The sequence below is a fragment of the Triturus cristatus genome, chromosome 11, assembly GCF_964204655.1.
Source record: "Triturus cristatus chromosome 11, aTriCri1.1, whole genome shotgun sequence".
NCBI classification, from domain to species: Eukaryota; Metazoa; Chordata; class Amphibia; order Caudata; family Salamandridae; genus Triturus; species Triturus cristatus.
In genome coordinates this window covers 648,299,775-648,325,005 of record NC_140594.1, presented here as the reverse complement: position 1 = coordinate 648,325,005, position 25,231 = coordinate 648,299,775, and the positions used below count along the sequence as shown (strand labels likewise).

General features: G+C 46.1%; 2 long non-coding RNA genes across 2 annotated transcripts in view; one reads left to right on the top strand and one right to left on the bottom strand.

Annotated features, from left to right (window-relative positions):
* LOC146785234 (uncharacterized) overlaps positions 1 to 1,167 on the bottom strand; it is an 84,006-nt gene extending 82,839 nt beyond the window's left edge. Inside the window, exon 1 of the long non-coding RNA XR_014970940.1 lies at positions 954 to 1,167. This is a non-coding gene — a long non-coding RNA (uncharacterized LOC146785234). The remainder of the gene's footprint in view (positions 1 to 953) is intronic.
* Positions 1,168 to 1,261: 94 nt separating this feature from the next.
* LOC146785233 (uncharacterized) overlaps positions 1,262 to 25,231 on the top strand; it is a 35,760-nt gene continuing 11,790 nt past the window's right edge. Inside the window, exon 1 of the long non-coding RNA XR_014970596.1 lies at positions 1,262 to 1,318. This is a non-coding gene — a long non-coding RNA (uncharacterized LOC146785233). The remainder of the gene's footprint in view (positions 1,319 to 25,231) is intronic.

The following is a 25,231-nucleotide window of genomic DNA, read 5'->3' as shown; positions in this document are numbered from 1 at the left end:
CCACCTGGTACAAGAGCTAGAGGTTCTGGCAGACGCAGAAAAGGGACCCCCAGCATGGCAAGTCTGTGTCCTACCACCAGCGACGACGACGTAGTAGACTGTGACTTGGCTCCCCTGTTCTGTGAATCAAGGCGTTGCCCGGTAGTCGGAGAGGTGGACATGTTTGTTTCTGTGTGTGCAAGCGAAGAATGCCACTAATAACTGGCCGCGACATAAGTAGTGCTGTGTCGTGAGGGGTCCACAAACAAATCAACTGGCACTGGCAATGCACTCTTGTAGTGAAATTCTGGAACTGTGGCTGCCATGGCCTGTAAATACGGCTGGGGGAGTTTAGCTTCAAGTGTAAGTTTTAGAGCATTGTAACATGTGACCCCCACTGGTAAAGAGGATGACCAGGTACCCACGGATGCAACAGATGCCTGTGACCGAGTCAGAGGTTTTAACGCTAAAGGAGTACTACAGATCGGTACAGGGTTCAATAATATATTTTATTATTAGGGAAGAATATAAGGTTCTTGTTGACAAAGATGGGAGTTTCGATCTGCAGTTCACAGCATCTTCTTCTTTCTCTTTAGGTCTTTTGGCGTGCCTCTCCGCCAGCACCCTCGATGATAACAGAAAAGCAGGTCCACTTATGTGACTTAAATTGAAGGTTAGTATCGTGAGATCTGTGCTGTATTTATGCTGTTGTGCAGTGGAAGTGCATGTTAGGGTGATTGGGAAGTAAATAGAAGGAGTGTATAGTTCCTCCTCTCTCTTTCTCTCTCTTTCTTTTCTTTCAGGGTCACTTCTCTGGTTTTCCCCTTCTAGTTTGTACTTTCCTTTTCTTTTCCCCACCTTGCTTCTTTTTTTTTCTTTCTTTCTCTCTTTGTTATACCCTTCTTTCTCCCTCCCCCCATTTCTTGCCCCTTTTGTCACTAATTTTGCGGTTTCCCTAGAAAACGGGCATGCACCTGGTGAAGCCACGCCCCTCCTGGGACGCAGCTGGAGTTGGTTGTCCAGCGGCAGGGAGGAACCTCCGTCTCGTCGTGGGTTCTCTGCTTCTTCGTGGGCGAACCGGGATCCAGCTGGATCGTTGCTCCAGACGCACCTTCATTGATGGCGTCTTCGTTTTCTCCCTCTGCTCGGCTTTCCATCCTCTCGCGTCTCTCGCTTCCGTCTCTTCCTCCTCCCTCCTCCCACTGGCGTGGCCTCTCGTCTCCTCTTTGTTCCGAGTCATGCGTTGCAGCGTGACCCCTCCCATCTGCCTGACTTCCGGGCCAGGCGAGGAAGAACGGGCTGGCGGACAGATGGGGTGGAGTCGGTTGGTGACAATGCCGTAAGTATATGGTGTATGGCGTAAAGAGGTAATTTTGGTGGTGGTTCCTTTGAAAACTGATGCATTTTTTTTTTGCTGTGATTGCTCCCCTTTGGTTACTGTGCAGGTGCCGGACTTCAAAAAGGCTGCCCAAATGTCCTGGCAGCTAATTTGCAGGCCCTCCTGACCTCAAAATGGCCGCCAAGCAGGGCTGACGTCATGCAGGTTTACCGGTCTCTGGTGCATGGGCTCAATGCACACGGAGCATGAGGGGCAGTATGCTGGTGCACTCTGCACTCACCAATCAGCAGGCTAATGTCACGCAGGTTTGCCAGTCTCTGGTGTATCGGCTCAATGCACGCGATGCATGCGGCGCAGTATGTTGGTGCACGCTTTGCTCATCAAGTATCAGGAACAGGTGGCTGAGTAGAGATCCTGCGACCAGACCCAGCGTCCAGGCTCAGAGGCAAACACCAGGTAGACAGAGGGGACACGCACCCAGGGTGGGCTCCTGACGGCACGACACAGGTGCATAGATCGTCCCCAGGTGGACATTCTTGTGTGGGCTAATATGAAGATATTGCAGCAGGGAAGGTATTTTCTTTGATTATTGGTATTGAGGTATATATATATATATATATATATTATCTACTGGCGGTCGCCAGTAGATAGTTATAGTTAGGACCGTGTTTCCATAGGAAATCTCAAAATTCTATTTTGAATAACTTTGGCGCCGGTTGACGAATCTTCGCGCAATTTTCAAAACTAATGGGGCGCTCCGCTCAGCTCCTACCCTGAAAGTCTCGGGGTGATTCGTCAAGCGGGGGCCGAGAAAAAAGGGGGGTCCCAAAACATGTTTTCCCCATGCATTTTTCCATAGGACCTTTAGTCGAAGGTACAGCCCGAACGGCTGAACAGAATTACTTGAAATTTGGCAGAGAGGTAGTCCTCAGGTCAGGGAAGTGCCTTTTGCATATATGGAGTCAATCTGTTCAGTAGTTCCTGAGAAAATTGCATTTAAAAGCACATATATATCTATAGCCGCGCACCGTGTGCGCGCACCGTGCGCGCACCCTAACGTGCGCGAGCGTAATTCTGATTGGTGGTTACATGTCAGTCAACGGTCGAATCGGTCGAAATCAGGAAGTGTGTGACGCCATTTTGTTTGTTATCAGTGCGAGAGTGGAAAAGGAAGGTGGCGAACGTGAAAAGTGGGCAGGGTAGAGAGTTCCTGACCCCCTAGCCTTTGTCAGGGGGTCCCTGAAGGACCCCGAAGGCAGAAAAAGACATTTAAATTTTTTTGTAAAAAATTTGCGGGGGAGCGCGCACCGTGCGCGCACGGTGAAAACCATAAAAAAAAAAAATTAATACGTACTTTATTGTAAAATAAATATATAAAAAAAATAATAATACATACATAACTTAGCATTTAAAAAAACGTACAAATTAACTGAAAAAAATATAGGTTTCACACACGTTATAGTTAGGAATTAGCATTTAAAAAACCTTGCAAATTCACTTAAAAAACCATAGGTTTCACACATGTTATAGTTAGGTGGATATTTCACTCGTAAAAAACCAATGAAATTCCCCGGTTATAGTTAATTCAGATAACTATAACTCGCGCGACCGCCACTCTATCACAAGGATGATGTCATCAGTGATGTCAAGGGTGATGCCACTGACCATGTCATGAGTGATGTAATATGTGACATCATGAGCACAGGATTGCGGGCACGCGAGTTATAGTTATCTGAAGTAACTATAACGGGGGAATTTCATTGGTTTTTTACGAGTGAAATATCCACCTAACTATAACATGTGTGAAACCTATGGTTTTTTAAGTGAATATATATATATATATATATATATATATATATATATATATATTCACTGAAAAACCCATAGGTTTCAGGGGCGTTATACTTAGCTGGACTTTTCACTCGTACAAAACCATTGAAATTCCCCCGTTATAGTTAGTTCAGCTAAATATAACAAGTGCGCCCGCAATGCACTGCTGATGACGTCACATATTACATCACTCATGACATGGTCAGTGACATCACTCATGACATCACTGATGACATCTCAAATGACATCACTGATGACATCATCCAGTGAATGTGTGTTTTTCTGAAAATTACATGTTTTATATATGTATATCTCAAGGTCGATGGAAGAATAAATGGATATATAAGTGTCTAAATGGATGATTTGTTTTTGAAAAATTGATTGTATAACTGACTGATTAAGTGTATCTTAGTGAATACATGTCTTAGTGAGTAATATTTAAATATGTAAATATCTGTATCAGTCTCACTTTGTGTATAAGTGGCTGCATGGGTTGGTGAGTAGCTACATGAGTGTCTATATAGGTTATTAGTTGGTTTCTTGAGTATCAGTATGAGTGTCTGAGTGCCTGTATGGTTCGGTGGGGGTATTACGTAGTGCACAGGTGCATGAATGAGTGACTCACTGTTTGTATGTGTTGAAGACAGCATGTGTGCAGGACTGTATGGGTGGATGAGTGTGTTCATGGGTGTGTTAGTGAGTGAATGACTGTCTCAATAGTGTCTTTATGAGTAACTACATATGTTTTAAACTAGTATATGTGACTATTGGTGTATATAAGTGAGTAAATGTGAGAGTGAGAGATTGGAAGAGGTCCTTTATGAATAAGTATGTCTTTCTATAAGTGATTGTTTAAAAGACTAAGTATGTGTACGTTTCTGTAGAAGTAAGTGTGGTGGTGTGTGTATAACTGTATATGCAAGTAAATGGATGTTTGATTCTTTATTAGCATGAGTGACTATGTGTGTGAGTAACTCTATGGATGAGTGGCATTGTGTAACAGGATGTATAGGTGTATGAGTACATATGATGAGTGAGTACATGTATGAGTAACTGTATAGGACTGTTGGTGAATGAGTGGATGTGGATCTTAGAATTACTGAATAGGTTGTTGTAACTGGTATTGGTATGTTCATTGTTTTGAAAATGTTAGTTTCTGTTTTTGAATGTGTGTATCAAAGGTTATATTAGGGGGAGACGAGGTCTGCCACTCTATCACAAGGATGATGTCATGAGTGATGTCATCGGTGATGTCATTTGAGATGTCATCAGTGATGTCATGAGTGACGTCACTGACCATGTCATGAGTGATGTAATATGTGATGTCATCAGCAGTGCATTGCGGGCGCACGAGTTATAGTTAGCTGACCTAACTATAACGGGGGAATTTCAATGGTTTTGTACGAGTGAAAAGTCCAGCTAACTATAATGCCCCTGAAACCTATGGTTTTTTCAGTGAATTTCTAAGGTTTTTAAATGCTAATTCCTAAATGTAACGTGCCTGAAACCTATGTTTTTTTCTGTGAATTTCAAAGGTTTTTTTAAATGCTAATTTCTAACTATGCCTACAGAGATAGAACATGTGAGGAAAGAAGAAAAATCGCACAGAAAGAAAAAAAAGAAATGCAGAAAGAAGCAACAGAAGTCCTCAAAGACAAAGAAAAGTGCAGGAAGAAGGATAACGTGCAGAAAGAACAAACAGAAGAGCAGAAAGAAGCCTTGTTGCAAAATCATCCTGTACCCTCAACTTTTTCAGACGGATACTGGTGGTAACTGGGTCTGACTAACCAGTCCTAGAGCCAGTGCTATGTTAAAAGACACTCAGAATACAGTGAAAACACCTACATACACTAGGGAACACTATGCGTTGGGGTCCCCCTGTGATTAGCATGACCTCCTCTAAAAGCTCCTACTATATAATAGGGCAGGGGATTAAAAATACCTCTTTAAACGTGCCACAGGGCGTTTGCACACGTCACCTCAGGCCCCGTCCCCTCCCTTCCCCACTGTGTAAACACGCCCTGTGGCCGTTTTAAGTTGGGAGATTCAGTCCCCTTGATTCCTGAGGGTCCCTAGGGTCCAACTAGACCACTAGATACCTGCAGTAAGCGCCACAGAGCTGCGTTGCAAAGAGATGTAAAAAGGGGCACGGCCTAGACCACCTCTCTGCAACGCTGCGCAGTGGCGCTTACTGGAAGCACCTGGTGGGCTAGTTGGACCCCAGGGTCCCTCAGGATTGAAGGGGAATTATTTCCCCAACTTAAATCGCGCCACAGGGCGTGTTTGCACACGTTAACTCGGGCCCCGTCCCCTCCCTTCACCACTGTGTAAACACGCCCTGTGGCCGTTTTAGTTGGGAGATTAAGTTCATTTGAATCCTGAGGGTCCCTAGGGTCCAACTAGCTCACTAGGTACCTCCAGTAAGCGCCACAGAGATGCATTGCAGAGAGGTGTAAAAAGTGGCACGGCCTGGACCACCTCTCTGCAACACAGGTCAGTGGCGCATACTGGAAGCACCTGGTGGGCTAGTTAGCCCCCAGGGGCCACAGGATTGAAGGGGAATTATTTCCCCAACTTAAAACGTGCCATAGGGCGTGTTTGCACACGTCACCTCAGGCCCCGTCCCCTCCCTTCCCCACTGTGTAAACACTCCCTGTGGCCGTTTTAAGTTGGGAGATTAAGTCCCCTTGAATTCTGAGGGTCCCTAGGGGCAAAATAGCCCACTAGGTACGTCCAGTAAGCGCCATTGCAGAGAGGTGTAAAAAGTGGCACGGCCTGCACCCCCTTCTCTGCAACGCAGAGCAGTGGCGCTTACTGGAAGCACCTGGTGGGCTAGTTGGCCCCCAGGGTCCCTCAGGATTGAAAGGGAATTATTTCCCCAACTTAAAACGCGCCACAGGGCGTGTTTGCACACATCACCTCAGGCCCGTCCCCTCCCTTCACCACTGTGTAAACACGCCCTGTGGCCATTCTAAGTTGAGACATTCAGTCCCCTTGATTCCTGAGGGTCCCTAGGGTCCAACTAGACCACTAGATACCTGCAGTAAGCGCCACAGAGCTGCGTTGCAGAGAGGTGTAAAAAGGGGCGTGGCCTCAGAACACCTGTCTGCAACGCAGCTCCCTGGCGCATACTGGAGATACCTGTTGGGCTAGTTGGCCCTCAGGGACCCTCAGTATTGAACGGGAATTAATTCCCCAACTTACAACAGGCTAGGGGGCGCGTTTGCAGAGTGCTGCAAGGAGGGGGCGTGGCCTCCGGCGCGAGGCCTGTCTTTTATTTATTTTATTTTTTTAAGAAGGAGGGCTGTGTGGGCCCCCTTCTTTTTCTAATTTATTGGCCCTGGGGACCCCATCCCCCAGGGCCCGCACCCTAATTTTTTGTTGTTGAAAAAAATAAATTTGGAAGGGGGCCGCGTGGCCCCCCTCCCAAGGCCTTAATCGGCCCCGGGGACCCCAACCCCTGGGTCATGGGCTTTTTTTTTTATTCTTTAGGAGGGGGGGCTATGTTGCCCCCCTCCTCAGGCCTCTTATGGCCCCGGGGACCCCATCCCCCGGGGCAGGCCTTTGTTTTTTATTCTATTTTTTTAAATATATTTATAGAAACACCTAGGACATGCTGGACAAACCGTATGTACCTATCACCATGACGATTTGCTTGATATTCATTAAAAGGCGAATATGCATACAATGAATCCACGTGGAATGTATTTGCACCGCTAGTGAAGCTCTGACGTGTCTGACGCCCTACCGTGCCTAATCCCGGCGCCGCCGCCGGTCGATACTCTCCAAGTAGACACCCTTGTCGTTTATTTATACAAACATGGGTAGCTATTGCCCTGTGCATATTACACTCCAAGGCGCATATCGCATAGCACGCGCCAGTGCCTGTGCTATCTTGCGCTCTCCAATGAATCTGTCATTGCGCACAATGTATTGCATATAATATTTCACACCCCGTTTCATCTTATATCACACTTTTTGGTGCATAGTTTATACCATATACTATATCTATCTAGTTTTCATTTTCAATCATGCTCTCAGGACTAAGTTCTATATAACACTGCGTCCACCTAACTTTTTCACAGGCATTACATTTTGCGATGGGGGGTGGAGGGTCAGGGGGTGTTTCTGCCAAGTGAGCCCAGAGTCACAGTCACAAACCTCCTCTTCTTCCTGAATAAAAGTGAGATTATGCTGCATACTTGTTCATATTTTAAGTAGTTCGCACAGACATCCAGCAGAGCCTACAGGATATCCATGGTAAACTGGATACCATCACATTACGAGTCGCCAACATGGCGGCCAAGCTGGATGGGCACGCGGAGCGGCTGGTGGAGGTGGAAACTCGCATTGGAGCAGTGGAGGATGTCTCGCAGGCCACGTCCCAAAAGTGTGCGGAAGTTGAGCGGCTGCTGGATGTGCTAAAAAATAAGGCGGAGGATTTAGAGGTGCGGTCGTGGCGCAATAACGTAAGAATCACGGGGGTTCCGGAGTCCACCAATGTTGGTCGGATGGAAACGTATGTGGAGGAGCTGATTCGTAACGTTCTTGGCACGGAGCACCTCTCCCCGATGTTCTTGATTGAGAGAGTGCATCGGTCGCTGGCCCCGAGGCCGAAGCCTGGGGCGCCCCCCGCGTCCTATAATTGCCAGAGTCATCAACTATAGAGACCGCGATGTCATCTTAAGGCTGGCGCGAGAAAAGAGGCAGATCACACACCAGGGCAATACACTGCAATTCTATCCGGACTTCACGGTCGCTGTCCAGCTAGCGCGGAAGGAATTCAATCCAGTAAAAAAAAAAACGCACGACCTTGGAATTGACTATGCCATTCTATATCCAGCCAGGCTTCGAGTGACGCATGAGGGCCACGCAACGCTATGTCACACGCCTAAGGCGGCACAGGATCTCATCAAAAAAATTGGCCACAAGCGCAAAGAACGGCAGAGAAACGACCAAAATGCAGACGCAGACTAGCAAGCCGATGAAGAGGAGTATTCGGGAAGTGGCAGCACGGGGCAGGCGAAGCTGGAAGGGCGACTGCACCTGCTGCAGTGAAAATCATGGGGCAGATCCGCAACCCTAAAGAGGGAGCATCGCTGCCCTGCATTGGCTGTGGGGCTTTTCTAGTCCGCCGGAGACTGTAAGTATGAGTGCTACGAACTGTATTGCCCTCGCACACACTCTGCTGAACTATGGTAACTCAAAGAGCGTTCTAGCCCAGGTGGGACTGAGGTCGTTGTCTGTTGAGGACTGCTAAGGGGATAACGTTCTAATAACCTGGGGCCAACATGTTGGCAAACACTGGTGCTCTCTTTTGTGGCCATACGGAGCCTGAGGGACTGAGAGATGGTGGGCCAGATGGGGCTGTGGGGGGCCGGGCTCCGCTAACTGGCACTGGTCCTCTCGTACATGTGACGTCACTGGGCTGGCTGTGTGATTGTTGGCTAGGGGCTGGGCTGCGGTCCACCTGACAGCGGAAGTGCAGTGCTGCGGGTCAGCCAGCACAGATCGGTAATATGGTCACTGCAGGCCCTGTTATAAGACGATGTGATACCTGCACAGCTGTGGTGATTCTTGGGCTCTAACCCATATTATATCCCCGTCCACATCCATTCAGTTGGATGGAGATGTGTGCTCTGGGCGGTCCCCCGAAGCGGGTGATCCCCGAACTCAGTTAATTTATGTTAGTTTTCTTTCGTGGGGTATGTCTTTGGCATGTTTGGGGTGCTGAAGTGGGTGGGGGAGGAGGGAAGGGGTTGGGAAGTTGTTTTGCTGGTAACAGTGCATGAGACGCATCGCTGAAATCCAAGTACTTCTGTTGGGGAACAATGAGGTAATTCTATGCCTAGATATTCATTGGAGCGCGCTAACTAAATGCGTGTATAAGTGTTGCTATAATATCGCTGCTGGAAAATGGCTTAGGCACGAGTAGGGGTTGGGCGCCTCCAATTGCTAACGTGGAATGTGCGGGGGCTCAGTAACCCCAAGAAAATCAGACAGACACTGGCATACTTAGATAGACTGCACATCGACATTGCGCTCATACAGGAGACGCACTGCGCACCGACTCATCAATCCAGTATAGGGCGCAGGTGGGCCGAATCGGTGCATCACTCTTCGTACTCATCCTATGCAAGAGGGGTGTTGATACTGGTTAGAAGGGGACTACAGTATGCGATAGACAATGTTGAGGCGGATGACTTGGGGCGATTTGTCATTATATCAGGTCTACTACGGGGGAAGAGACTGGGTGTTGTGAACGTATACGGGCCAAATGTGGATGACCCGCAGTTCTACCATTCATTGTGGGGTAAACTGAGGGACCTGCAAGCCTCACACCTGATCTGGGGAGGAGACTTTAATATTGCGTTATGTGATGACGTAGACAGATCTGGATTGACGGTGGAGCCTCACAGACGCGCACTGCATGTCTTCAAGGACATAATGGTGGACAGGGGGCTTACTGATATTTGGAGAAGTAGGAATCCAGAGGGGAGAGAGGCCACGCATGCATCGGCGGCACACGGTAGTTGGTCCCGCATTGATTACTGGTTAGTAACTGGGGATATTGCCTTATGGACATGGGAGGTTCGGCATCTGCCCAGAACGCTGTCTGATCACAGCCCAGTGCTCCTCTCCCTGGAACTCCCGAACTATGCACCACCTCCCTTCAGTTGGAGATTTAACGCAAAAGCGCTACTAGATCCCATATATGTAGAAACCATTGGGCAGGCGATGCAGGAATATTTTGATCACAATGCGCCTACTATGAAGCATCCTGGCGTGCTCTGGGAGGCTTTTAAAGCAACGATTCGCGGCGTCTGTATTAGCACGAACGCTGGTATTCTAAAAGACATACGGCAACAGCTCAAGGTGAGGGAAGAAAAGCTGCGAAATTTGGAGAGGGAGTATGAGAAAACGCAAGACACTCAAATACTAGGAAATATTAGAACTATACTTTCCGAGTACCAAAGCTATGCGGAAGATGAAATTAAATATACAGCGAAGAGACAGATAGCGAGGGCCTATGGGGAGGGTGGTAGATCGGGCAGATACCTGGCGTCTAAAATATGTGAAGGTCGCGCACCACAGAACATTCAAATGGTTCGCAATAAGCAGGGGGAGCAGAAATATGGCACGCAGGAAATTTTACACGAGTTTGTGACTACATATGGAGCGGTTTATGCCTCCAGGCCCATGGCCACTTCGGCCGAAATAATGGAGTATCTAGATGATGTGGCGATAGCGTGGCTGTCGGATACGCACCGGGAAAATTTGTCTCTGCCTATCACGGTGGAAGAGGTCACGGAGGTGATTAGATCGCTGCCAAATGGTAAGGCCCCGGGCCCAGATGGGTTCACATGCGAATTTTATAAGGCCTTTGTGGATCAGCTAGCCCCTCGTCTGGTGGAGATGTATGGTAATGCCCACGAACACTACTACTGGCGCTGCTCAAACCGCAAAAAGATCCGGAGCTCTGTGATTCGTACAGACCCTTGTCTCTTATAAATGTGGACAATAAGATCCTGGCCAAACTGCGTGCTGCCCGACTGAACCCTTTAATGTCTAAGCTGATCTTACCTGATCAATCCGGGTTCATTCCATCGCGCTCCACTGCGCACAATACACGGACCCTGTTCGCATTATCGCACTATCTAACACCCACGACCAAGGCTGCGGCGGTCTTTCTGGATGCGGCCAAGGCCTTTGATTCGCTGGAGTGGACATATCTAAATACAGTGCTGCGGAGGATGGGCTTTCCACCCATGTTTCTCCAATGGATCCAACTCTTATATGACGCGCCAGTGGCGCGAGTTCGGGTGAATAAATATATTTCAGAGCCCATTGATATACGAAGGGGGACCAGACAGGGGTGCCCTCTGTCCCCGCTCTTGTTTGCACTAGCGCTAGAGCCACTAGCATGCAAGATTCGGCAGGGGCATCACTACTCGGCTCTGCAATTTCCACAAAGGCCGTTGCACATATCATTGTATGCCGACGATATGTTGTTATATGTGAGGGACCCAGGGGCCAATCTGAACCCGTTACTGAGGGAATATATTAAATTTGCGCACCACTCAGGTATAAATATAAACAGGGCCAAGTCCCTGATTATTCCCTTGACGGACAGCACGCAACCGCACCCCATGGACTACCCTCTGGAGTGGAAGACTGACCCGGTAAAATATTTGGGTGTGTGGTACCACCGCGACCCTGAAATCGTGATTAGGACTAACTATGGGAGGGCAATCGATGCCTTGGAGGGGAAAGTGCAGAGATGGATTCAACTGCCACTGTCTCTGGCGGACCGCATTGCCATTGTAAAAATGGAAGTGTTACCTAAACTATTATACCTTTTCAATAACATTCCCATCCACCCTCCAGCAGAGGTTTTTCGGCGTATTAACTCGATGGTTCTCCAGCTAATATGGGCGGGAAAAACGGCCAGTGTTGAGTTGCAGACGCTTACACTACCTTACTGCCAGGGAGGGTTTGGAGTTCCCGATTGTTTGCTCTATTACCTTTGTGCGCAAGCGCAATATGCGCATTTTTGGTATCACAAAGTCCCATTCCTCACCGATACTGCAATTGAGGAAGGGGACGCTCTGCCGATCCCACTAGAAGCAGTTATAACCCATCGTAAGCCTCCATTACACAAGAACGACATTAACACGATAGATGCCACGAACACAGCTTGGCATATCATGGGCAGAAAAGCTAACAAATTGCCACTATACGCCCCGGCGCTCCCGCTCCAATGGCATCCGGAGATTTCGGTTACCCAGGAGGCAGTGGGGGTGGGATTGCTGCGCCAGGTCGGTATCGACACGATGGGAGACCTTTATGAGGATGGGACTTTCAAAACGCTCGAAAACCTGACATTCATTAGTAATAAGACAGTATTGTTCCAATTCAACTATCACAGGTTACAAAAGGCCATGAAAAAACTGTATCCAACGTATCCGGCGGAGCCACCGGAATTGACCGCTCTGCAGTGGCTAATAACCACGACCACGGCCAAACATTTGGTATCCACGCTCTATACTAAATTACAAACCGACATAGCGGCGAATACAAATAAATCTATGGAGAAATGGAATAGTTGCTTGGATGTTCCATTAACTGAGGAAGAATGGGCTATAGCTTGTACATTAACTGGCATGTTAACACCATATGGCAATCTACGCATCCTCCATTTCAAGTACCTACACCAGACATATTACACACCTGCTAGGCTGCACAGATATGGGTTACGATCGGATTCTAGGTGTGGCCGCTGCAATGAAGAAGGGGCGGCTTTTGTCCATCTAGCATGGTCTTGTGGGGCGGTTATGGAATACTGGACACAAGTGACGCAGCTGCTGGGGGCTATGGTGGGCAGTGAGGTGGGTTGTAATGTTAAAACCTGTTTGCTGGGTCTACTGCCTGGGGTGAAGGCCCTAAAGCGCAATTTCTGTGTGATTTCGTTGCTAATGGCCAAACGGAGGGTCTCGCTCTGCTGGAATGGCAGGAAGATCCCGAAACCTAAAGACTGTATTGCTGACTTAACCTATTGTAGGGATACACTAAAGACCTATGAAGAAGAACTTCCTACCAGGTCGAAACCAAGAGACTATTGGACATACCTAACCCAATACTTGCAGCTGCATCAAGTAAACTGACTGCTTATCCTAAATGCATTGATTTGCGGAGGGCATGGAGGGCCTTTGACTAGGAATGGAACAATAAGAATGGATGACGGATGCTGTTGTACTGTGACCAAAATGTTATGGTTGTATTTGATTTGTACACATTTAAAATGCTAATAGAAAAAAAAACTGTAACTGGCGCGCCCGCAATGCACTGCTGATGACGTCACATATTACATCACTCATGACATGGTCAGTGACATCACTCATGACATCACTGATGACATCTCAAATGACATCACTGATGACATCATCCAGTGAATGTGTGTTTTTCTGAAAATCACATTTGTTTTATATATCTCAAGGTCGATGGAAGAATAAATGGGTATATAAGTGTCTAAATGGATGATTTGTTTTTGAAAAATTGATTGTATAACTGACTGATTAAGTGTATCTTAGTGAATACATGGCTTAGTGAGTAATGTTTAAATATGTAAATATCTGTATCAGTCGCTCACTTTGTGTATAAGTGGCTGCATGGGTTGGTGAGTAGCTACATGAGTGTCTATATAGGTTAGTAGTTGGTTTTTTGAGTATCAGTATGAGCGTCTGCGTGTCTGTATGGTTCGGTGGGGGGTATTACGTAGTGCACAGGTGCATGAATGAGTGACTCACTGTTTGTATGTGTTGAAGACAGCATGTGTGCAGGACTGTATGGGTGGATGAGTGTGTGCATGGGTCTGTTAGTGAGTGAATGACTGTCTCAATAGTGTCTTTATGAGTAACTACATATGTTTTAAACTAGTATATGTGACTATTGGTGTATATAAGTGAGTATATGTGAGAGTGAGAGATTGAAAGAGTTCCTGTATGAATAAGTATGTGTTTCTATAAATGATTGTTTAAAAGATTAAGTATGTGGAAGTTTCTGTAGAAGTAAGTGTGGTGGTGTGTGTGTAACTGTATATGCAAGTAAATGGATGTTTGATTCTTTATTAGCATGAGTGACTATGTGTGTGAGTAACTCTATGGATGAGTGGCGTTGTGTAACAGGATGTATAAGTGTATGAATACATATGATGAGTGAGTACATGTATGAGTGAGTGTATAGGACTGTTGGTGAAGGAGTGGATGTGTATGTGGATCTTAGAATTACTGAATAGGTTGTTGTAACTGATATTGGTATGTCCATTGTTTTGAAAATTTTAGTTTCTATTTTTGAATGTGTGTATCAAAGGTTATATTAGGGGGAGAGGAGGTCTGCCACTCTATCACAAGGATGATGTCATCAGTGATGTCATTTGAGATGTCATGAGTGATGTCATGAGTGATGTCACGGACCATGTCATGAGTGATGTAATATGTGACGTCATCAGCAGTGCATTGCGGGCGCGCAAGTTATAGTTCGCTGAACTAACTATAACGGGGGAATTTCAATGGTTTTGTACGAGTGAAAAGTCCAGCTAACTATAACGCCCCTGAAACCTATGGTTCTTTCAGTGAATTTCTAAGGTTTTTTAAATGCTAATTCCTAACTATAACGTGCCTGAAACCTATGGTTTTTTCAGTGAATTTCAAAGGTTTTTTAAATGCTAATTTCTAACTATGCCTACAGAGATAGGACATGTGAAGAAAGAAGAAAAAACGCACAGTAAGAAAAAAAAGAAATGCAGAAAGAAGCAACAGAAGTCCTCAAAGACGAAGAAAAGTGCAGGAAGAAGGATAACCTGCAGAAAGAACAAACAGAAGAGCAGAAAGAAGCCTTGTTGCAAAATCATCGTGTACCCTCAACTTTTTCAGACGGATACTGGTGGTAACTGAGTCTGAATAACCAGTCCTAGAGCCAGTGCTATGTTAAAAGACACTTAGACTACAGTGAAACCACCTACATACACTAGGGAACACTATGCGTTGGGATCACCGTGTGATCAGCATGACCTCCTCTGTAAGCCCCTAGTATATAATAGGGCAGGGGAACTACCTCTTAAAACGCGCCACAGGGCGTGTTTGCACACGTCACCTCAGGCCCGTCCCCTCACTTCCCCACTGTGTAAACACGCCCTGTGGCTGTTCTAAGTTGAGAGATTAAGTCCCCTTGAATCCTGAGGGTCCCTAGGGTCAAACTAGCCCACTAGGTACCTCCAGTAAGCGCCACAGAGCTGCGTTGCAGAGAGATGTAAAAAGGGGCACGGCCTAGACCACCTCTCTGCAACGCAGCGCAGTGGCGCTTACTGGAAGCACCTGGTGGGCTAGTTGGCCCCCAGGGTCCCGCAGGATTGAAAGGGAATTATTTCCCCATCTTAAAACGCGCCACAGGGCGTGTTTACACACGTCACCTCAGGCCCCGTCCCCTCCCTTCACCATTGTGTAAACGTGCCCTGTGGCCGTTCTAAGTTGAGAGATTAAGTCCCCTTGAATCCTAAGGGTCCCTAGGGTCAAACTAGCCCACTAGGTACCTCCAGTAAGTGCCACAGAGCTGCGTTGCATAGAGGTGTAAAAAGGGGCATGGCCTCAGAAGACCTATCTGCAACGCAGTTCCCTGGCGCATACTGGAGATACCTGTTGGGCTAGTTGGCCCTCAGGGACCCTCAGTATTGAAGGGGAATTAATTCCCCAACTTACAACTGGCCAGGGGGCGTGTTTGCAGAGTGCTGCAAGGAGGGGGCGTGGCCTCTGGCGCAATGCCGGTCTTTTATGTATTTTATTTTTTAAGAAGGAGGGCTGTGTGGTCCCCCTTCTTTTTCTAATTTACTGGCCCTGGGGACCCCATCCCCCAGGGTCATGGCCTTTTTAAAAAAAAAATCTTTAGGAGGGGGCTGCGTGGCCCCCCTCCTCAGGCCACTTAAGGCCCCGGGGACCCCATCCCCCGGGGCAGGCCTTTGTTTTTTATTCTATTTTTTTAAATATATTTATAGAAACACCTAGGACATGCTGGACAAACCGTATGTACCTATCACCATGACGATTTGCGTGATATTCATTAAAAGGCGACTATGCATAGAATGAATCCACGTGGAATGTATTTACACCGCTAGTGAAACTCTGACGTGTCTGACGACCCACCATGCCTAATCCCGGCGTCCCCGCCAGTGGGTACTCTCCAAGTAGACACCCTTGTCGTTTATTTATACAAACATGGATAGCTATTGACGGGCACATTTAATATACACGCACACCAAGCCATTCAAAGGGGATTCGACAAAAATTCGCCCACACTATGCAAGAAACCCCCCTCACGGTTAATAAAATACACATCCACCACCGGATGTGTAATACTTTTTATTTTACTCTCTGGAAAGGAGATGAATCTCACTTGAGAGTCACAGCGTGCTCCGGGCTGAGCCCAATGCTGTGTTACACCCACCAGTGCCCGCCGAGTGCCTCACACCTCTGTGTTGTATTCCACCAGCTAGTGCGTATGCTATGACACTCTCTAGCCCATGTGCACTGTAACACCACCCTGTGAATATGTCATGCCACACTTGCCTTCGCACGGGTTATATTGCCCCATCTAACGTGACTTCCTCGATGCCTATGTTATAACGCACAGCGCTATGCCATACATATTACAATCTGGGATCCATATCTTTGTCACAGTGCATATGCAACGTTATACTCCCCAGCACATATTTTATATTACAACTTTAGAGACTAGTTAGGTTCCACAACACTGCCCTGTGCATATTACACTCCAAGGCGCATATTGCATAGCACACGCTAGTGCTTGTGCTATCTCGCGCTCTCCAATGAATCTGTCATTGCGAACAATGTATTGCAAATTATATTTCAAGCCCCGGTTCATCTTATATCACACTTTTTGATGCATAGTTTTTACCATGTACTATATCTAGTTTTCATTTTCAATCGTGCTCTCAGGACTATGTTCTATATAACACTGCGTCCACCTACCCTTTTCACGGGCATTACATTTTGCGATGGGGGGTGGAGGGTCAGGGGGTGTTTCTGCCAAGTGAGCCCGGAGTCACAGTCACAAACGTCCTCTTCTTCCTGAATAAAAGTGAGATTATGCTGCATACTTGTTCATATTTTAAGTAGTTCGCACAGACACACATTTTAAAAACAATAAAGTTCCTAATACCCACCTTCTCTGAACAGTTAGCTTGCTGCCCCATCCACCTCATCCCTATCCTCTGTTGTCTGAATCCATGGACTAGCCTCCTCCCTCCTGCCATGCATGGTCTGATGTGCTGCCACTGCCCTCCATTTAGCATGATGTACCAGTCCACTCCACCTGCCCTCCATTGCCCAATTCTATGGCCCATCATTGACCTCCTGCTTAGCCTCTGTGCTTAGCTTGCCGCCCCTAATCTCCTTCCCCCTGCCCTCCGATGTCTTTGTGCATGCCCCTGCTCCATCCTTTTTGCCCACCATGTACCATGGACCTGCAACTCCTATCTACTCTGAGTGTTCTGTTGAGCTGCCACTCCCCTCCCACCTGCCTAGCATTGTCAGATGACTGTAACGTGTCCCTGCCACCTCCACCCTGCCTGTCCACATGCCATGCTCCTATCCCCTTCCTCCTGTCCTCCAAGGTCCATTTTACTGCCACACCCTTCTGCCCTCCCTGGTCTGTTGTGCTGCAACTGCTCCTCCTGTCTGCCCCGCGCGGTCTGTTGAGAAGCTCCTTCCCCTGAACTCTCTTGTCTGTGCCAGGTCCTGACCCTCCCTTCTATCCTCCATGGTCCTTTGTGCATGCCCCTGCACCCTCCTTCCTGCCCATCATAGCCATTGTGCTGCCACTAACCCTCCCGCTCTCCATGCATTGTCTTCTGTGCTGCCATGGCCCCTCCCACCTTCCCTGTGTGGTCAGCTAGCTGCCCCTGACCCCCACCCACCTTCCCTCCATGGTCTGTGTGTATGCCATCATAGTCTCATTGTTGCTCTCCATGGTGTGTCTTGTTTCTAGTGCCCATCCTGCCTGACCTCCATGGTCATCTTGCTGCTCCTGCCCTGCCCCCTTGCTCCCAGCCCTCTGTTTCCATGTGCAAACCCCTATTCCCTCCCTCCTGGCTTGTCTGTTCCATTGTAATGCCCCTGATCCGTCCCTCCACCATTTATGGTCTGTTATGCTGCCGCTTTCTCTCCTGTCTGTCCATTATGGTCAGCTAGCTACCATTGCCTCTTTCCCCTCTGTTCTCTGTTGTCCATGTGCATGGTCCTGTCCCCTCCCTATTGCTTTCTATGGATTGTTGTGCTGCACTCCCGTCCCGCATGCGCTGTGTGGTGTATTGTGCTGCTGCAAACCCTGATGCCTGCCCTGTAGGGTCAGTTTGGTGCACCACTCCATGTCCCTCCTGTCCTCTGTTATCCGAGTCCATGTCCCTACCCCAACTCCTCCTGCCTACCATGATCCAATGTACCATACTTGCGAACATTTTGAACTTGGTAAGAGGGAGATTTTGAAAAAGAACTGGGGTATTGATTTTCCCCTTTGAGTTATATTGAAAAAGAGGAGATTGTAGACAGGAGACAGATCAAATAAAGCCCATTTGAGCTTAAAAACATTAGACGTTTCCTGGCTGAAACGGGTCTGTTGGCATGTATGGTTGTACTACCACTGCCTCTTCCTTCTGCCCACAATGGTCTATTATATTGCCACAGCCTCTCTTGCCAGTCCTGTATTGTTGGTTTGTTGCCCCTGCCCCCCTTTCCACTGCCCTCCATAGTCTGTTGTGCTGCCACTGCCCTTGCCTGCCCAGTGTGGTAAAATTGTTGCATCTGCACTCTCCTACCTGCCTTCAATTTTTAGAGTCCATGCCCCTGGCCTCTGCCTCTCAACAGTATCCCAATGAACAACTAGATTGCTAACATTCTATATTTATTACAAAAGTGTGGAACGCCAGACGTCATCTTGATGTAATCAAAACTGTAATACCTAGAGTATTTCCTTTAGAAATTACATATATGAGAGGGTCTTATTTGCATCAAAATTATGGTTAGTGCTCTAAAAAACTAAAATGAGGACATATTTTCTGAGTTTTCAAATAGCGACAAAGAACTTTTAAATTATTTGTAATCTTGTTGCACCTAGGGGAGAGGATGTGGTGTTACTTCCAGAGCTGCAGACTTTGCAACTGGGGAACCAGGTTGGAGTTTCTGCTTCAGCTCAACATTCTGTGATTCTGGTCAAATCACTTGATCTCCCCATGTCTACAAACAAAATGAATTTGATCTTGTGTAATGTAACCAATGCTCATGTAATGCACTCCAATACCTGACAAGTCTGCACTATATAAAACTGCAAATACACAAAAAATAAGTGTTTTGCACACTTCTGTCATTGGGCTACATGTGGGCTACATCTGGGTGATATTTGTGCTGCATTTGGGCTCTTTTGTCTCTGGTGGCCATCTTGGGAGATTTATTTGTTATGAAGTTTTAAGTGTTACCAGTTTATTCCAATCAAGATGGCTTCAGGTGCGCCATGCTTTTGTCATAAGTAAGACAGTAAGCGCTCTAGTTGTTCTTAAGAACACTCTTGGACATTCTGTCATTGGGCTATACTTGGGCTACATCTGGGTGATATTTGGGCTACATTTGGTCTCTTTTGTCTCTGGTGGCCATCTTGGGAGATTTATTTGTTATGAAGTTTCCTAATTTCCTCATTTACTGCAGTCTCCTCAGTAGGAAATGCTTTCAGTTTTTTACTTTGATTCCATCAAGAAGGTATTCAGATATGTCACACATTTGCCATAAATTCTGAATGTTAGCACTCTAGTTGCTCATTAGATCACTGTAGTAAAACTACTGCTCACCAGGGAAGTCTGCTGCTGGTATTCAAAGTGCATGTTTCAGTCTGCATGTCAGAATTTTTTTATGAAATAGAAGAGGATTTGAGAAGTCAAAATGTGCCCTAATTTTTCTTTCTACAGCACTAATCATAATTTCTATGGCAAAATGAACCCCTTCATTTTGTTCCTTTGTAAATTAAATGTTTTAAGTGTTACCACTTTATTCCAATCAAGATGGCTTCAGGCGTGCCATACTTTTGTCATAAGTAAGACTGTTAACGCTCTAGTTGTTCTTTAGAGCACTCTGGGACAATCTGTCATTGGGCTATACTTGGGCTACATCTGGGTGATATTTGGGCTGCATTTGGGCTCTTTTGTCTCTGGTGGCCATTTTGGGAGACTTATTTGTTATGATGTTTCCTAATTTCCTCATTTACTACAGTCTCCTCAGTAGGAACAACTTTCAGTTTTTTACTTTGATTCCATTAAGAAGGCATTCAGATGTGTCACACATTTGCCATAAATTCAGAATGTTAGCACACTAGTTGCTTATTAGATCACTGTAGTAAAGCTACTGCTCACCAGGGAAGTCTGCTGCTGGTATTGAAAGTGCATGTTTCAGTCTGCATGTCAGAATTTTTTAATGAAATAGAAGAGGATTTGAGAAGTCACTCAAAATGTGCCCTAATTTTTCTTTCTGCAGCACTAATCATGCTTTCTATGGCAAAATGAACCCCCTCATTTTGTTCCTTTTTAAATTAAATATTTTAAGAGTTACCACTTTATTCCAACCAAGATGGCTTCAGTTGTGCCATACGTTTGTCATAAGTAGGACTGTTAGCGCTCTAATTGTTCTTTAGAACACTCTGGGAAGCTGCAGTAGAACACAAAGGAATCAACTGACAGTCTCTGCGCTTGTTGGATGTACATGTTTTATTGAGAATGTCAGACTTCATTCTCACGTGACTGAGAAAGATAATGTGAATTTACAGAAATTATGCTCTCAGTTTAGCTTATAGATCACCTTCCAAACCTCTGTGGGAAAAGCATGAGAAAATAGTTTTCTCTCAAACATGATTCATGATATCACAGCAGAAGGCTTTTTCACATGGTAAAAATCACCTTAGAACACACCACAATACCTAAAATGAGTATGGTACCATCAACAAATGATTTATAATGTAACTAAAGTCTTAAAACCTTCTATTAACTGCAATGCTTTTTAATGAGGTGCTATCATGTATATTGGTCCCAAGATGGCTGCCAACACTTCTAGGATGAAGTGCTGACAGCCAATCAGATCTCACGATGAGATATGTAGTTAGGCTCCGCCCAGATATATATGTGATTTTACTTTTGATTTTCTCAGGAACTACTGAACAGATTGACACCATATATGCAAAAGGCACATGCCTGACCTGAGGACTACCTCTTTGCCAAATTCCAAGTAATTCTGTTCAGCCGTTCGGGCTGTACCTTCGACTAAAGGTCCTATGGGAAAATGCATGGGGAAAACACGTTTTGGGACACCCCTTTTTTCTCAGCCCCCGCTTGACGAATCACCCCGAGACTTTCAGGGTAGCAGCTGAGCGGAGCGCCCCATTAGTTTAGAAAATTTCACGAAGATAAGTCAACCGACGCCAAAGTTATTCAAAATAGAATTTTGAGATTTCCTATGGGAACTTGGTCCTAACTATAACTATCTACTGGCGACCGCCATGAGATAATATATATATATATATATATATATATATATATAAATATATTATATTTCATTTTGAAAAAGTGAAAGGCAATGGATACTCAAAGAGCATGCCCCAGACGAGTACAGCAGCTACCAACGGCTCCGGATTGAACCATAATAGGACATAACATATATCAGACATAGCAAATCCGATACATATGTATATAGAAGCATATACCTATATATATATATACACACATATAAACTTATACAGATGTATGAAGGACAAAGAGCAGCTAAGGATAACATCTGGCAGAAGCAAAGAGGAGAGCGACCCAAACCCCTAATTGGGAAGTGCATATGAAAAATGAGGCCCAAAGTGTCTGGTGTATAACCAACTGCTGACAAGGAAGAAACCAGACAGGGTCTGAGAACTGAAGGAAGAACAAGGACATAAGCACTTCCTAGCACCAAAGAGTAAAGAGTAGACTGCCTGTGAACATGCCCAGTGTGTGGTAATAAACAGTGCCAGAATTGGATTCGGAAAAGAAACTGTCTCTGAAGTGGAACACAACAACAGGCTCACAAGAGACAGACACTTGCTTACGGTGAAGATGGCCAACATAGGCAAAATGGGGGAAAAACACTGAAGCACTTGAAAAAGACAGCCAAGGCAAGAAAAGGAGTATACGTGAACACGCTGGGGCGATCCAGACTGGGCGCACACCCAACAATATTCTGGAGAGGTCTGCATCCTCAGAGGCAGGAGGGATCTACAGACCAATTGTAAAGTATGAACACGTAAACTCTGAAGACAGCTACACTACCTTTGTGGGCTTGTCCAGAGGAGAAGTCCTACAACAGTAGGAGGAGCGTGAAGAAGCAAAAAACATATCGCTATAAGTCTATAGCATGAACTATAGTAAAACTTCCCAGATAGGAGATAGATAACAATCCTGAGAGACCTTGCAGGATCCTCAATAGGGACCTGCACCACCAAGGAAGAACATTTCCTAGAGCATCGTACTCACACCACCCAGGAAGACACTTCCTGTGGCAAGTTAGAATGGCTATACAATAACCAACCAATACCCCACATAGGGTATGTTACATCCCTAAAAAATGCAAGGGAACGCCTCTTGAGACTAGCCCTTATACAGAGAAATTGAAAATAACGACAGAAACTGCTGCACAACTGTACAGTCTGTCTGGGAAATAACAGCTTGAACCTAGAGACTGACACCAGAGAAAAGCAGTGGCAATACTGCAACCAATGCAAACAAAACGAAGTCCGCAACAAGGGACTAGAAATAATACCATTCACTGAAAACCAGACTTGAGACGTGAACAGCTGAGTCAGCATGACTGTCAAAAAGATGGGCCCCATCAAAGGGCAAGTCCCAAGGACGCTCCTGAACATTTTCAGGAAAACTGCCATCACGCAGCCAAGCATGACGGGCAGAGCAACTGACCTGGCCATCGCCCGACCCACAGAATCAGTGTTGTCCATGGCTGATCGAATTGAAATTTTTGCCAGCTCACGACCATCCTGGGGTATCCGAGTCCGGTCACCCTGAGGGCTTTCCGGAGGAGAGGGAAGGAAGCGCTCAACTGAGTCCCAGAGGGCGAAAGTAGCCAATGCAAACACACAAGACACGTTCAAGGACCGGAGGGCCGAGCTCGCGGACTCAAACATTTGCCGACCACGTCTCTAACCATCGAGATCCCCTAGTGGGGGGAAGCATCGGAGGAGAGGACAAAGGCCGCGAAGCTGAGGCTGTGTGGACAACTAGCCCTTGAGCCCAGGGTGTATTGACAAATAGACTGGGTCATCTGGAGCCAGGCGGTGATGTGCAATAGCACGTTCCACCAGGTATCCCGAGGAGGGCCTGGCCCAGCTCCCTAGAAGAATGTCATACAATGACTCACTAAAAAGTAGCAAGGGCTCGACATTCGCGTTGCCCTGGTGGAGCAGATCCAACAAGGGATCGGAGGGCAGAGAGATAGAAGGAGGCTGTAACTGTAAAATGTTAGCAGCTTTGTGAAGGACTGTTGCAAACGTAGCACTAGCCTCCGTCGCCATTCTAGAGGGCGACAGCAAATCATAGTTAGGGGACGGTTGCAGGCTAACACGTCCCCTAAAAACCAAAAGCCCTTCAGTCCGAGGATGTTCAAGGACCTGCAATTGCTCCACATCAACATGTTCTGAAGAACGCTCAAGCAACGCTGAGGGGAGGGGGTGAACCTCCAGGGGCCTCATCCTCCATTTGAAAAGGAGTAGGAAGGGACATCTCGGGCATCGAACGATGTCGAGGTGGCGCCGCAGCAACGTCAACGAACGTCAGAAACTACATCGACTGGCGTTGGGACGGCGTCGACTCGATATCTACCACGATGGGAGAATGTGGTGTGGGACGGCGTCGACTCAGAGACAAGTCCCCTGTGGCGGCCACATCATACTTCATCCCACAGAGCCTCACCAGACTGTCCGCTGATGCTGGAGGTGGACTGTGGCCTGACGTTTGTATGGGAGGCTCCACCGACATCGCCGCGACTCCGGAGCTGGAGTCAGGGTATTAGATTGGCACCAAGGGCAAACCCGCCGGCGAGCTCCCAATCTGAGTATCTACTACCTCTGTGGGGCCTGTAGGCGTGCCCAAAGATGGCCTACAAAGAATGGTAATTGGCTTCCGTCTGGGCTCTAGTCGCCCCACCCACTCAAAAGAAGGGGGCCCCTGATTTCGATATAGGTAGAGACCAACAGGGGGAAGTACATGAATTTAGTCAAAAACAAGAGGTTCTCTACCTGTTTAATTCAATATGTGCAAAAAGTCACGAATTATAAAAACATAACCAGTGCATGTCTCAGGCTAATAGTGACACCACAACAGAAAAATGTAAATGATCAAAAAGCCTTTTATTGTAATTAAATACCGTGATGCATAACATTTTTTATACATAAATATCCAAAACACATCCCACAACAGATTCACTCAGACCTACCTTCTCATAAACTCTCATTCTCACACGCCTATTAATATCAGACATTCAATCCAAATACAATCAATATGTACATAGATAGAAACGCCCTAATGTATCTGAGGTTACATGCGAGGCCTTACAGAGAATATAGGTGTGCCTCGAAGAGAAAAAACATGTCAGAACATAGGAATCAATTACACAATAAAGTAATAAGCACGCATACATTTTCATAAATTAATAAACATTCTTAGAGAACAAATGGGGGGATTTTTTTTCCCCCTATTAAAGCTATTCCACGTATGGAATCCATTAGCCAAAAAATACAAATTTGAGAAATTCATTAGAGGATGAAGGGCAAGCAAAGACTTCCCTTAAATCAGGGTAAATTCATATATCGCAAGGTGTGGTTCACAGAGCACTGGTTTAAAAAAATTCAAATAAAAGTAAGAACTTGTGCACGTACAGAGAGACAAAAAGGATAAACAAAAACAGGAATATGCTAGAGCGAATTTTTGGATTGAATGTCTGATATTGATCGGCATGTGTGAATGAGAGTTTATGAGGTTACATGTGAGGCCTTACAGAGAATATAGGTGTGCCTCGAAGAGAAAAAACATGTCAGAACATAGGAATCAATTACACAATAAAGTAATAAGCACGCATACATTTTCATAAATTAATAAACATTCTTAGAGAACAAATGGGGGAATTTTGTTTCCCCCTATTAAAGCTATTCCACGTATGGAATCCAGCACCAACGCGTGTTTCGGTGTTAGGCCCCAATGTAGGTATCACCTTCCTCAGGGCGCAAAAGTCAGCTAGACAGAAACAGTGGGATGTGCCTAGAACAAAAAATTTCTTAACATCCATTAGCCAAAAAATACAAATTTGAGAAATTCATTAGAGGATGAAGGGCAAGCAAAGACTTCCCTTAAATCAGGGTAAATTCATATATCGCAAGGTGTGGTTCACAGAGCACTGGTTTAAAAAAATTCAATTAAAAGTGAGAACTTGTGCACGTACAGAGAGACAA